The sequence below is a fragment of the Dermacentor silvarum genome, chromosome 1 (assembly GCF_013339745.2).
Source record: "Dermacentor silvarum isolate Dsil-2018 chromosome 1, BIME_Dsil_1.4, whole genome shotgun sequence".
In the NCBI taxonomy this organism is placed as follows: Eukaryota; Metazoa; Arthropoda; class Arachnida; order Ixodida; family Ixodidae; genus Dermacentor; species Dermacentor silvarum.
In genome coordinates, this window is record NC_051154.1 from 237,918,855 (window position 1) to 237,933,309 (window position 14,455).

Below are 14,455 nucleotides of genomic sequence, written 5' to 3' on the forward strand. Positions count from 1 at the left end.
TTCCCCCACCGTGGTTTCCCCGCATTAGCGCCGAACGCTAGCGGTGTCCGTGACTGCAGCAGGCGCCTCTGGCGGCGGCTCGGCCGAGCTCCCACCAGCTCCCACGGCCGGGCTCGACTGGCGCGCGCGGCCGGGCCACGGAGTAAGATAAACAGGAGCGCCGACTCCGTCGCCGCGCAACGCATTCGCTCGGGACAAACCGTGCAACGCAAATTATTGACCCTTTTCGCGGTTATCCCGTGGGCGCTGCCATGTTTGATCACGCGGTGACGCGTCCATTGCTCGCCTCAACTGCCTCCGTTGCCTCCCTGTTTACAATAGAAGTGTAAGACGCCGGCGCGGCTTAGAAAACCTGTTTTCGGAGATATCGTGGAGTATGACTTGGTGGACGACACGAAGCTTTGATCACAGCTTCAGAGAACATGCGAAAGCGCTTTCGGAGCTGATTAAGCTATGTCCAAACGGCGCAAGCAGCGTATATGGTGCTTGTTCTAAAAGCGGGGCTAAATATGTATTCCAAGCTATCCAAGATTATGAATTCATTCAGGATTAGTGTGTTTTGCTCTTTGTTCTTTATTCGGAAAATATTTTGAAGCAGTGGCTTGTCAGTTTCTGACTCAGTGAAGTTCCTCGGTGCGGCCACTATCTGATTATTTCCTGCCTAATCGCTCGCGGGTCTGCTCAGTTCCAATAGATTTGTTCTTGCTGCGCACAAGGCTTGAAACGTAGCTGTTTTGTACATTGTAATACCTTGTAGCAAATATATATTACAGCTATAGTAACTCGCTTACTCTGTGGACCGTCACCCCAGGAAGCAAAAGTCGGCTACAAGCCTTCCTGACTCGGCTTGACCCAGCTTGACACGGCTAGTGCTAAGTTAAGCTCCAAATTAGACGTCTTCTGTATAGCTTATATGTCTAGTCTTGAAGACTTCTGCTGTAAGACCTGGTGGAGACGTACAGGCTCTGGTACACGTTTTTAAAGTCAATCTCCAAGTCTTGCAAGCAAAACTTGCGCACATTTTTACTACCAGCTTGCAACGATTCCTTCGACAGCACCATCAGTGGAATGATTACATCGTTATGGTATCGTCATATAACAGCTCTCCGCACAAAACAGTGTATTACCAGCGTACTGCAAGGTTTATGCTCGAGTCGATTTCGCATAGGCCGCTAGTTAGACGGTTACAGCGCGCGTACCAAGTATCAGCCATTGAGGAAGGTACCTTCCTCCATGGCCAATTCAAACCTACCGCGTCAGCTCAAACTGAAAGCCGCGCCATAGTTTCGTGTGCCCGTGATGGCAATACAACAAAACCTTTCAATAAAATGTGTGCTGTTATTACACAATTCGTAAAAACTTTAATAAAACATTTTGAACGAAGTTTCACAGGCTAGTATAACATGGTGCGGCACAACAGTTGGTGCGCTACTATGGCTTGGCCGCTTCCAACGCTAGCTCCCGCGCCTGCCATGCTGCCGTTGCCGTGCATTGTCTCCGTTCACGCTTGCAGTGTCGCGCATGGCCGCGCGCCCGCACTTTGCAAAGGATTCAAGGGGTCGCTTTCGTGCGCACATTGCATTCTCTGTGTGTTCCTGCGTTGATGGCTCAGCTTCGTTTTGGTAAGTGGTTAAAGTTTTTCTCTCTTTAGAAAGCTCTGTCACACGATTGTAGCACCATGACCCTCTTGGTTGATTGTTTCTCATGCAACGGCTGTTGTTTCGAATTTCCTCGCGGCACGTCCGATGTCACGGACACTATATATAAGCTCGTCAGGTTGGGATTACATTTTGGTTGGTGTGGGATCATTCACTGCCGTTAGCATCGACTGACCATGCTAAAATTGTTACATCGGGAACCACTTCTCGCGGAATCGCCGCCTAGTTTCCTCGTGGTCGAAAGTTGCGAATGTTTTAAGCTGGTGCTGTAATTATATAAACGCGAGCTATGCCGCTTATTGACTTATATTACTTCGTTGATGGTCTTAGAACTGCATCACTATGCGAATAATATATCTGCGTCTCCGACTGATTGCATCGAGACGTAAGCACGTGCGTTTTATATACGTCCGCTGCATTCAGTGTGTGAAGAACAAATGCAAAGCAACAACAGCTTGATTTGGGCGAGTTGGTACATACTGAATAACGTAGGTACAGCGCAACAACTTTTGTAAGGAAACGGATACGCCGTAGCAGCGTTTTCCTGTCTAATTGTTTCCTTCCAAAAATTGTTGCGCTGTACCTACGTTATCCAAAAGCAAAGCGGCGCACAAAAACAAAATGAGACATTGTGCGAACTCCCTTGTTGCCCGTTGTATAAGATACGCCTTGATTCATTTTTTGTAGTACCCAAGGCCTTGAACAGCAAAAGTATGACAGCCTGCCCAATGCAAGCACTTCTATGGATGAATGCTACCCGTAGTGCAGTGAGGCCATGATTTCAGCGAATACCAACCACAGTGACATAATCTTGAGCCAGGTTGCACCTCAGATAGGGAATGATGGCACTAGTTCCCAAAAGCTTGGATGGGACTTGTACTTACAACGAGCAGAGCAAGATCGAACATGTGCAGCTATATAGGAGTATACTCATGCATGTAGAAGTTGCGTCATGCAACATGTTATTAGCTACCGTCCAAGCTGTCAAAGTGTGCATGGCTCTTGTCTATCTTTTCTAGGTGCTTTCAGACATTCACGTACTAATCACAGACATGGGAAGACTATAAGACGTCAAGATGAAAGGCTCCTAGCAGCTCTCAGTGTTCCCAACGAAACTGGCAGAATGGCAGTGGCTGATTACAAGCTCCTTTGGTGAACAAAAAAAACGTGACCACATTAGGATCCGAGCAGAGCTCTAATCCTGCATTCTGATGACACCTTGTAAGTAAAAGCTTACTTACAAATTGCTTACTTACTTAAATTGACATGAGCACATTTTTATAATAACTCGTGCCAGGTGTAACTAATGCCTTTTATATGCATGTTAAATTGACTTCATTGTTTTATTGAAATTGTGTGGCTTCATGTTTTTGAGTTGTATACGCAGTAGTTTCAGTTAATACTTTTTTATACTATGGCTGTTTACATCTTGGCAGTTTTTGTGTGTAAATATTGCTGCAGTAATTTCTCTGGAATGCATAATCATCTAGTGTCATCTGCCTTACCTTTTCTGCGGATTTAATACCCGCCTTCATGCAGCCACTGTAATATCCACAGTGTGTATATTTGGTGTTTTCGGCTTTGAATCCCTTTTGTTCTCTTCCAAATTTTTTTTTCAGACACAACGGCTCTCTGTTATGGGGGGCTGGTACTTAAGAAGCTTTACTGCGGGCATCCTACCCACTATTTTCAGACTCTTTTGGTGGAAACTTAAGCTAGACTCTAGGCCAGCGGCAGAAAAAGAGCTTCAGGGACGTGCATGTCTACAGTGTCATGGAAGGTAAGATTAGAGGGCTGCTGTTTGACTGGGCCTAGAGATAAAGTGCAGTGACTCTTACTCACAAAATACATGCTATTTTGAATGAAAAAAATAAATAAAAACATGAACACATTTGAAAAAAAATATCCATCCAGTGTAGCTAAGTCGGGTGGACATCTTTTTCTTTTATAAGCCTTCCTCCCCCTTGCAGTTCCATAGAACTGATGTTCCACAAATTTTATTTACGAGTTGCAAATCTGTTCGTATGTAGCAATGGTTCGGATATCAGCCACAACTGCTGATACCGTGTACACGTGCTACTTGCACTGTTTGACTAGATGGTTTGGTATTCCAGAAGCTATTCATAGCAATACCACGTGGGAAAATGTGATGACCGATGCCATTCGCCAAGCAGCAACTGCCTGGTTGAAGAATTGCAGTTTGCGAGCGGATAAAAAGTCAGCACGTTACGTTAAGCTTAGTGTTCAGGTAATTTCATATAGAAATGTAAGCTATACTTACGTTTTTAACTGAGTCAGCATCATGTAGCATGTTTACATCTCATTAAAATCGACTGTTGGTTCTAGATCTGAAGTGCATGGTATGGGATTAACATTTTGTCTTGGCGTTCTAAACTCTACTTATATCAGTCTGTTCTCAATTGCCAGATAACTTCCAACGACCATCTATGCATGATGTTGTGACATCATGCTTTAGTGTGGCCATAGGGAAACTTGTATACATTCTGAAGAATTTTACTTTAGACAATAAATTCTGGGAACCCCAAGTAGAGTTGGTGTTCAGGGCCACTTGCTTACATGAAGCAGTGTAAAAGAAAGATATAAATATTTACTTCCAGGCAGCAAAAGGACATGGGAGATGCTTTAGGTGAACGTGAAAAGGCATTTTAAGTTACAGAATGAATTATACCTGTCTTCTGGCACTATGCTTATGCCTGCAGATTTTAAGCAGTTTTTTATGTGTTGTATTTGTTTTATGCCATTGTTCAGTCTTGTGGGGACAGCCACTGAAAGGCCAGGCTTAAAACAAGTATAAATATGCATCATGAGTGCATCAGTTCTATAATGTTTGAAAGTGGTGTGCGCATTACATGCCCTTAACAGTAGTCACCGGGAGAAAACAAAGTGTATTCGCAAATTTTTCTAATATGTAGAGATTATTTCTTAGTCATGTTTATGCTAAGCATTTGGCTTTTACTGGCCTTACTATAAGTGAGTCTGGTCTTTTTTCCCTTTTTTCGACTGGTGCAGATGCATCAAAGGATACTGGGCCTGCCGCCAGCTGACATGCCTTTCTTCCTCCTTAGTTCTGTTAAGATATGGGTTCAGTTTTTCTAGACATGCAATCCATAATATATGCAGTCTAGTCAATCAGTGCACGGCATTACATGCCAGTCATTTCCTATGTATATATTTAGTCAGAATCAAAGCAGGACAAGCACATGTACATAATTTGCAAGAATAAAATTTTGTTTTTTGCTAATTTTGCTGCCTCTTAAACATTGTTATGAAATGCTGGCTACAGAAGAGGCATTTTACAAGATGTCTTTTCAATGTGCCTCATTCAACACCCTTGTGTGCTGCATGAATTTTGCTTGTGTTAGCAGTATACCCAAATTAATTGTGCGCTAATGCAGATCACTGGTACTGCTATTGTTTTCTTGGAACCAGTGGTGCGATTCAGGATTTCTAGGAAATGTACATATATTGAATGCGACTGGCTTTAACTTCAAAATAAAAACACACAAAGCTACTAAGCTGAAAAAAGTTCAGTATTATGTGCTAAATGCATGCTTTTCCAAAGGCATAAATATTAAAGGCTGCATAGATTCCATAGTTTGGTAATGAAATCTGTCAAGCTCTGCCGAGTTGTGAGCGCACTACAACTCTTCTAGTACACTGTACTATCTATCTATCTATCTCGCCGCCTACGTCTTGATGCTCTCATGGTCGTTTCGTTAACTTGGTGTGTACCAAAATTGGCATAGTATGAGAAGAGTGTATGAGAAAAATAAATTATAGGTCATGATGGGAACCTAATGAGAGCCCACAGTGAGAGCCCATCTGTGACATGCAAACATGTATACATACATATGCCAACAATGTCATTTATGCACTGAAATAACATTCTTCCGAAGTGAATAGACTCGCAAGAACATTAATACACTTTGCAAGTGAACAGCACTGTAGAAATTGCATGTCGCACACGGCCTCTCAACATTATACCTTCACAGATTTTATTACAAACTGTGAAATCTATGTGGCTCCTTTTAATATTTATGCCTTCGCAAAAGCATGCATTTAGACCATTATACTGAACTTTTTCAGCTTAGTAGCTTTGGTATGTTTTAGTTTTGAAGTTAAAGCCAGTCACATTCAATATATCTACATTGGTTAGAAATCCTGAATCACAAGACTGGTTAGAAGAAAAGCATATCAGGACCAGCGATCTGCATTAGTGCATGGTTAACATATGCATTATTTAACCTTTTTTTTTGCAAGGTGAATTGCATAATTTCTCCGGCAAGCAAAATAATCCTTTATACGAAAGTTCTACAGATAGTCTAACGAACAGCTTGCCAAGACTTCCCCAAGACGAATACGGAGGGAGCATTAGCTTGGCTTCAGGAGTGCTTGTGGAGTTCTAAGGCTACTACTCGGCTTGTAGAAGCCGGATAGTAGACAACCTCTTGGCTTGAACAAGCCCAAATGTAGACGTCTTCTAGATGGGTTTGTGCTACCTGGGACGAAACATTCAGCTTCGACCATTCGTTCGCCATAGGTGTAGTCCGTCCTTTATTGTGCGTATAGAGTGCGCATATATTCAAGTGTGCGCCCATTCACTTATTCTTGATACGTCGGCGATAGAGTGGGCGTAAGTTTTCCTGCCATTTCGGACAGATTTGTATAGATAACGTGCGCGAAACTTACTATGACAGGAAGCGGCGCTACTCCCTTTGTCATTGTTTAACGAGTGGTACTCACTCTTGCCAACTTTCTGGGGATGAAGCCCTTTCTTGAAGGTTAGCGATACAAGGCTGGTGGATGAGCAAATTTCTGTATCCTCGAGGAAAGCCGTACATCACGAAGAGCCGGTAACACGTTCGGACATTTGCAGCAGCGGTCCGCGAACTTGGTCACACAGATTCATTCTATTCCTTAACATGCCAGTCACTTTTTTTGCAGCCAACTACTGCACACGTCTTCAATCCACATGATTCAATCTAGCATTATTGGAGCACACTCAGCACAGTGTGTTAGCGAGAACTCAGTTGCATTTCCGACAGCTGATCGCACAGAAGCAAGGTAGACGTGGTAATGGTTTCGTATTCGTGCGCGGTCGCTGAGGAGAGGTATGATGATGATGATGATGATTTATTGGCATCCCCTTTGAAACGGGGTGGCGACAAATAGTCACCTAGCCTGCTTGATTTAATCAGGTATACTACACATGTTCTTTATCTCGCATTTTTGTATACCTTTTTCAAAAATTTAGCTTGTACCGCTGCCTATGATTTTTAGAGATCAGGTCGTATCCATCTTTTCCCTGCTTTTTTTCCACCAGTACTCTAATCGTCTCTTGCTGATCTCTACGGCTGATCTGTTTATGTTTCCTTTTAAACCCAAGCGCTTCTGGGAGTTGCACGTTACCTACGGTTCTCGCTGGGTGGATCCCGTCGCATTCCATTAGGATGTGCTGAGTGGTCTCTGGATCTTTACTGCAGCATACACATGTCTCATCTAGTTCCGAATATTTGTTCCGATATGTTTTCGTCCTTAGGCAACCGGCTCGAGCCTCAAATAGCAAGGCACTGCCCTTTGTGTTATCGTACAGATTTTCCCTTCTAATTTCTTTCTTCTCATTCTTGTAAATCGCCATTGTCCTTTTCGTTTCCATTTTTTGCATCCAAGAGATGGCGCGCCGCCGTGAGCGCCATCTAAACAAACTGCTCCGCGAAAAGGGTCAATACATTGCGTAGCGCCATCTGTCGAGGCGCGTGAAAAACACTCAACAGCTTGCTTCCATGTGCGCATGCGCTGAGGGGCAGAGACCGGCGGCATAGCCGGCGGCGACGGCGGCGCCGAACGGGCAGCGCGGCACCCGCAGAGCGTGTCGTCTGCTACAAACGTGGACCCTCGGCCGTCTCAGTTTGACAGCAATGAAACACAGAAAATATATGCGCACGAATAATAAAAGCGCAAATAAACACGCGGTAGCGCTTTTATGCACGCATACGAAACATTTTTAGATGTCTTTAGAGGGAACAGACGATAAATAATGCTGTACAAAAAGAGACAACAGAAGTACTTGTTTTTCACTCCTCTACGTCTGCGCGGAAGCGAAGGCGGGAAAATTTCGTCTTCCTCGCCTTGTTTACCATGTCTGCAGTATGTTTATTCATGCCTGACGGAACAAGGTATCTTGATACTTGTGCGTGAAGAGACTGAGCAACAGGACAGTGTTTTGTTCCCGGCTGTAAATATGGTTATGGCAAAGGACGCGAGAGGTTTTCGCTCTTCGCTTCGCCATCTGATCTTCAACTACTCCACCAGTGGCGTCAAAAAATGCCTCAAATAAGCGAGCGCTTAAAGCAATGGACAAAATATGTGCGCGACACTTCGAGAAGCAGCTTATTTTTGATAGTTACTTCAGCAAAGACAAAGGTGATGTCCTACTAGATCTAAAGAAAGTGCCTCGACTTCGAAGCGGAGCAGTTCCTTCAATTTGTTTAGGGAAGCCTGGCGTAGCTCAATGATTCTGAATGCCAGGAGGAACCAGAAGACGCCAATGCGGAAGGACGGGAGGAGCTCAATTTAAATTTCTCTTCAACTACACACAGTGCAGGTGCCTTTCCTTGCCCAGAGACATGCCGTAATGTAGAGAGAGAGAAAGGTAAAGAAAGACAAGGAGGTTAGCCAGTTTAAATACCGGCTGGCTACCCTGTAAATTCTCATATCCTTGCCTTCGAGATGATTCCCCCAGTTATGCAGACACATAATCAGAGCTTCTCTTGTGAAATAATAAGCAGGAAACACTGGCAGGAATTCCCAATTATGTTATGTTTATAGAGAATGGCGATTCTGCTCGCAAGAGAACCGGGCGACACGAAAAGCACCGCGAAAAGCAAAGAAGCAAGCGAAGCATCTTAGCACTTGATGCGTGCTCAGATAAAAAAGAGTGATAAACGTCAGCTTTTGCGTAAAAACTTCTTTTCGCTGTCGTATTTCATTGCTTGAGACCACCCGAACTGCCGTTATATCGCCTTACCATTTGCTATAGTTTTTCTTCCCATCTTTGTTTACTTTCTGTTCCTGTGCCTTGTAAAGTTCCATTTAGGCCACCTGACAAATGCCCTGCATTTGGCCTGTATAAAATAAATAACATGATACATGACTTGTTTCTCCTGCTAACGTCACTCCGTGAACCGCAAGAGCTATGCGCGCTACAGGCGTCAGGGCGTGCGCGGAGCAGACGACAAAACGGATAGGCAAGCAGGCGCCGCGAGAGAGCCCCCGTGCCTTTGCTCCTCTCCGCTGCAGAGTTTTTCTTCATTCGTAGCGCCGTCTGGCGAACACGCTGTGAAGCAGAAGCCGGCGTTGCAGAATGTGTCCCTTCCAGACGAGCAGAGTCTTATCGTGGGCCGGGCTCGACTGGCGCGCGCGCTGCGCGCCAGTCGAGCCCGGCCGTGCAGCTGCACGCTACTGCGCATGCGCCGTGAAGTCATCCCGGCCATAGCCTCCTCTATTGACCCTTTTCGCGGCGATCCCGTGGGCGCTGCCATATTTGATCACGTGGTGATGCGTCCATTGCTTGCCTCAACTGCCTCCGTTGCCTCCTTGTTTACAATGGAAGTGTATGACGCCGGCGCGGCTTAGAAAATCTCTGTTTTCGGAGATATCGTAGACGGTGACTAGGTGGACGACACAAAGCTTTGATCACAGCTTCAGAGAACATGCAAAAGCGCTTTCGTAGCCGATTAAGCTGTGTCCAAACGGCGCAAGCAGCGCATATGGTGCTTGTTCTAAATGATGGGGTAAATATCTATTCCAAGCTATCCAAACATTCCGCTCATGAATTCAGTCAGTATTAGTGTGTTTTGCTCTTTGTTCTTTATTCGGTAAGTATTTTGAAGGAGCGCATGCTTGTCAGTTTCTGACTCAGTGAAGTTCCTCGGTGCGCGGCCACTATCTGATTATTTTCTGCCTAATCGCTCGCGGGTGTGCTCAGTTCCGCTAGATTTGTTCTTGCTGCGCACAAGGCTTGAAACGTAGCTGTTTTGTACAATGTAATACCTTCTGGCAAATATATATTACAGCTAGTAACTCGCTTAGTCTTGCGGACCATCACAAGACATTCAGCTTCGACCATTCGTGCGCCATCGGTGTAGTCCCTCATTTATTGTGCGCACACAGTGGGCATATATTCAAGTGTGCGCCCATTCACTTATTTTTGATACGTCCGCGATAGAGTGGGCGTAAGTTTTCCGGCCATTTGGGACAGATGTGTATAGATAACGTGCGTGAAACTTACTATGATAGGAAGCGGCGCTACTCCCTTTGTCATTGTTTAACGAGTGGTACTCACTCTTGCCGACCTTCTGGGGATGAAGCCCTTTCTTTGAAGGTTAGCGATACAATAAGGCTGGCGGATGAGCAAATTTCTGTATCCTCGAGGAAAGCCGTACATCACGAAGTGCCGGTAACACGTTCGGACAGTTGCAGCAGCGGTCCGCGAACTTGGCCACACAGATTCATTCTATTCCTTAACATGCCAGTCACTATTTTTTCAGCCAACTACTGCACACGTCTTCCATCCACATGATTCAACCTAGCATGATTGGAGCACAGTGTGTTAGCGAAAACTCAGTTGCATTTCCGATAGCTGATCGCACAGAAGCAAGGTAGAAGCAGTTATGGTTTCGTATTCGTGTGCGGTCTCTGAGGAGAGGTATGGCGCGCCGCCATGAGCGCCATCTCGTTTCTCTAAAACAAACTGCTCCGCGAAAATGGTCAATAACTTTTGTGCCTGCGCGGTCGGTCCCTCACCGCCGTCCCCTGAACGCCTCGGCGTTCCCCTAGGGGCGCTCGCGTCCCATAATAGCTCACTCGGCGTTCGCTGCAACAGCAGGTGCACACCGCTACGCTGCGGTTTTCCCGCCGCGTGCAAAATTAGTTTACCGTGCTTGTTCTAAAACTCTGCTTGCCAGTTGATGTTCTTTCTAGTGTGGTGCGTGTCCCCAAAGTGCTTTGCTAACTGCAGCACTCACTGAGACAGCCGTGCCTGTGTGCGCTTTCTTCCAACTTTTGGTCGACTCGGGTAAGTTCTCTGTTAAATGTGTTACATCGTAAAGAAAATTCGCTTGTTTCAAGGCAACATGCCTAAAAGTGGTATTTTTGTTGTGTGCAGCACTACCAATAAAGAGAAAAGGCGGCTGTCCAAGCTCAGAAGTTTGGTTGCGCCCCGAATGCTGCACAATGCCATACTGCTGCGTACCGCACTGCAAATCATGGAGCGGCCGGAAAGAAACCGGAGTATCATTCCACGAAATTCCCAGTGACCAAGAACTTCGCGAAAAGTGGCTTAAGGTAATCTCGAGAGACAACTGGACCCCAAATAGCACATCTTGTTATTCCACTGTTTGTAGCCGACACTTAATTCGTCCCGTCCGACTTTAAAGAAGGGTGCACGACGCGAAGACTGAAGAAAGGCGTTGTGCCCAGCGTCTTCCAAGAGTATCCATCATATTTGCAGCCTCGAAAGCAAAGCGAAAGAAGCGATGCAGCCCTCAGGAAGCGTACCACGACCTTCGAGGAGCATCTCGACAGGGGGAAGACGTTGCTCCCAACACCAGATGTTGCTGCACTAGCAATGGTTGGTGGATATATCGCACGAAAAATCCACGAAACCATTTCCTGTGATGAATGCTTCACTCTAGTAACGAAACCAAACACTTCTACGCCATCGGATGCCTTAATTAGGCACCAGGACAGAGGTGGACTCCTCTATCCGTCTGCTGAGCTTGTAATGGTTCTGCATTCGCTAAAGAAGTACCTGGAAGTTTTCCTCGCAAAAGCTAGAAAGATGAAGCAGCCACTAAAGGCTGCCGTTGACAACGCCGCGAAAGTACTTCAGAAACGTTAACAACTCAAGTGGTCAGCCCCAGGCCATCATGAAAAACTCTTGGACGTTGTGTTTATGAAGTTTCTCCGTCCACTTTTTGTGAACTTCGTGACGAGCGTGACTGACAAACACGACTTTGCGAAAGATTTCCACGCCAAACCGTTGTCTCGAAAAGTGCTCAAGCTATGAGCGCGAAATCAAATATAAAAGTTCACATTGCATTCCGCATACAGTGTTTGTGTTAAAAATTTTATGTGTGCACCCTATTTAGCGTATACGCATAGTCTAATGCCATGAAGACGTTTCTAGACGATCACCAATGCAAGCGTGCACATAGGCCACGTCGTCTGCTGTTGATGATGATGATGATTTATTGGCATCCCCTTTGAAACGGGGTGGCGACAAATAGTCACCTAGCCTGCTTGATTTAATCAGGTATACTACACATGTTCTTTATCTCGCATTTTTGTATACCTTTTTCAAAAATTTAGCTTGTACCGCTGCCTATGATTTTTAGAGATCAGGTCGTATCCATCTTTTCCCTGCTTTTTTTCCACCAGTACTCTAATCGTCTCTTGCTGATCTCTACGGCTGATCTGTTTATGTTTCCTTCCACTTTAAACCCAAGCGCTTCTGGGAGTTGCACGTTACCTACGGTTCTCGCTGGGTGGATCCCGTCGCATTCCATTAGGATGTGCTGAGTGGTCTCTGGATCTTTACTGCAGCATACACATGTCTCATCTAGTTCCGAATATTTGTTCCGATATGTTTTCGTCCTTAGGCAACCGGCTCGAGCCTCAAATAGCAAGGCACTGCCCTTTGTGTTATCGTACAGATTTTCCCTTCTAATTTCTTTCTTCTCATTCTTGTAAATCTCCATTGTCCTTTTCGTTTCCATTCTTTGCATCCAATTCACGGTCTCTATTTCTCTCACTTTCTTTCTGATGACCCCTGGTTGTCTATTTACAGTTTCGATTATCCTGTACTTGGTTGCCAACTTCCTTGACCTCTTCCTCCATTCTGTGTCCACGCTTTTCATGTAGAGATACTTGTGCACTTTAGCCGCCCATTTATTTTCATCCATGTTCCTGAGCCTTTCTTCAAAACTAATTTTGCTTTGTGCTTCTCTGACTTCAAAAGAGGCCCAACCCATGTCTCCATGCACTGCCTCATTTGTCGTATTACCGTGTGCTCCCAAAGCCAACCGGCCTACTGATCTTTGGTTAACTTCTAAACCCGCCAATATATCCGATTTTAAGCATATAATGGCATTTGCGAATGTTAGCGCTGGCACCATTACTCCTTTCCAGATTCCACGCACCACCTCATACTTATTGTGGCCCCACAGTGCTATGTGTTTCATTAATGCTGCATTCCGCTTCCCCTTTATTTTCAGATTATCTTGGTGGTTGCTTGAGTAATTCTTTCCTTCGTTTATGTGTACGCCGAGGTACTTATATTGCTTCACTATGGGTATTACTTGCTGTTGAATTGACACCACGAAGTTACTCGTGTGTTCATTAAAGATCATAATCCCTGATTTCTCTGTGCTAAACTTAAGGCCTAGATTTGTCGCTGCGTTCCCACAGATATTCGCAAGTATCTGTAAATCTTTTTTATTGTCCGCTAGTAGCACAATGTCGTCTGCGTACATCAATCCAGGGACCTTTTGTTGCACCATTTGTCCATTACGCATGTAGGATAAATCAAAACCTAATTCGCTGTTTTCCAGTCGTCTTTCTATGCCCTTGACGTAAAGCGTGAACAACAATGGTGACAGAGGGCATCCTTGCTTCAATCCTTGGTGAATTCCCACCATTTCATTTCCTTTTCGGCCTTCCCATGCCACTTGTACTTGGTTGTCTCGATATATCTCCCTCAGCAGCTCCACGAAATCGTCATCTATGCCTTCGTATTGAAGAATATCCCACAACAATTCCCTGTCTACGTTGTCATAAGCTCCTTTAATATCTAGAAATGCTACCCATAAAGGTCTTTTCTGAGCTACTGAAATCTCTATGCACTGAGTTAGTACAAACATATTGTCTTCTAAGCGTCTGCCTGGCCTGAACCCATTCTGTAGTTCCCCCAATACACCGTTTTCCTCCACCCACTTCGACAGTTCTAATTTTATGGCTTGCATTGCCATTCTATATATCACCGACGTTACTGTAACTGGCCTGTACGAGCTCGTCTTATCCTTATCTCCTTTGCCTTTGTAGATGAGATTCATCTTGCTTTCACGCCATCCAACGGGAATATTCTTTGTTCTAATCACTTGCTCTATGGCATTAGTCAGCAGTGCCTTGCTTTTTGGACCGAGGTTTTTGATTAGCTGTATTGGGATTTCATCGGGTCCTGCTGCCGTGTTGTTAGGGACATTTTCTGCTGCCTTTTTCCAATAGAAGCTTTCTATGCTGAATTTTGATCTCTCAAGCCTCTCTGTTGTTGCTGGATCTGTTGTCTGAACTACACTTTTTCTCGTACCGAAGTTATGCCTGATAACGTCTGTGATGTACCGCAGCGCATCATCGCCTTCATAGATGTTACCGTCTTCATCCCTTATAGCCGTTTGCGAGTTTCTAGTTGGAGCTCCGAGTGCTTTTATATGGTTCCAGAATCTTTTTGGGGCGCCTTTGTCTCTTTTGTGAATGTTATGCACCCAACGTTCACTTGCGCATTTAATTTTCTCTTGCACGAGCTCACTCGCAACCCTTTTCTTTTCTCTGTATGTATTCCATCTAAGGAGCACCTCTTCTTCTTGTAATCCCAACTTTTTGGCTTCTCGATGAACCCTAGATGCCTCTTTACGCTCTTCTATAGCTTGTTTAATTTCCTTGTTCCACCACTTACGTGGTTTCCTCTTTCCAATCCAACAATTGTATTGCCGTGTCCG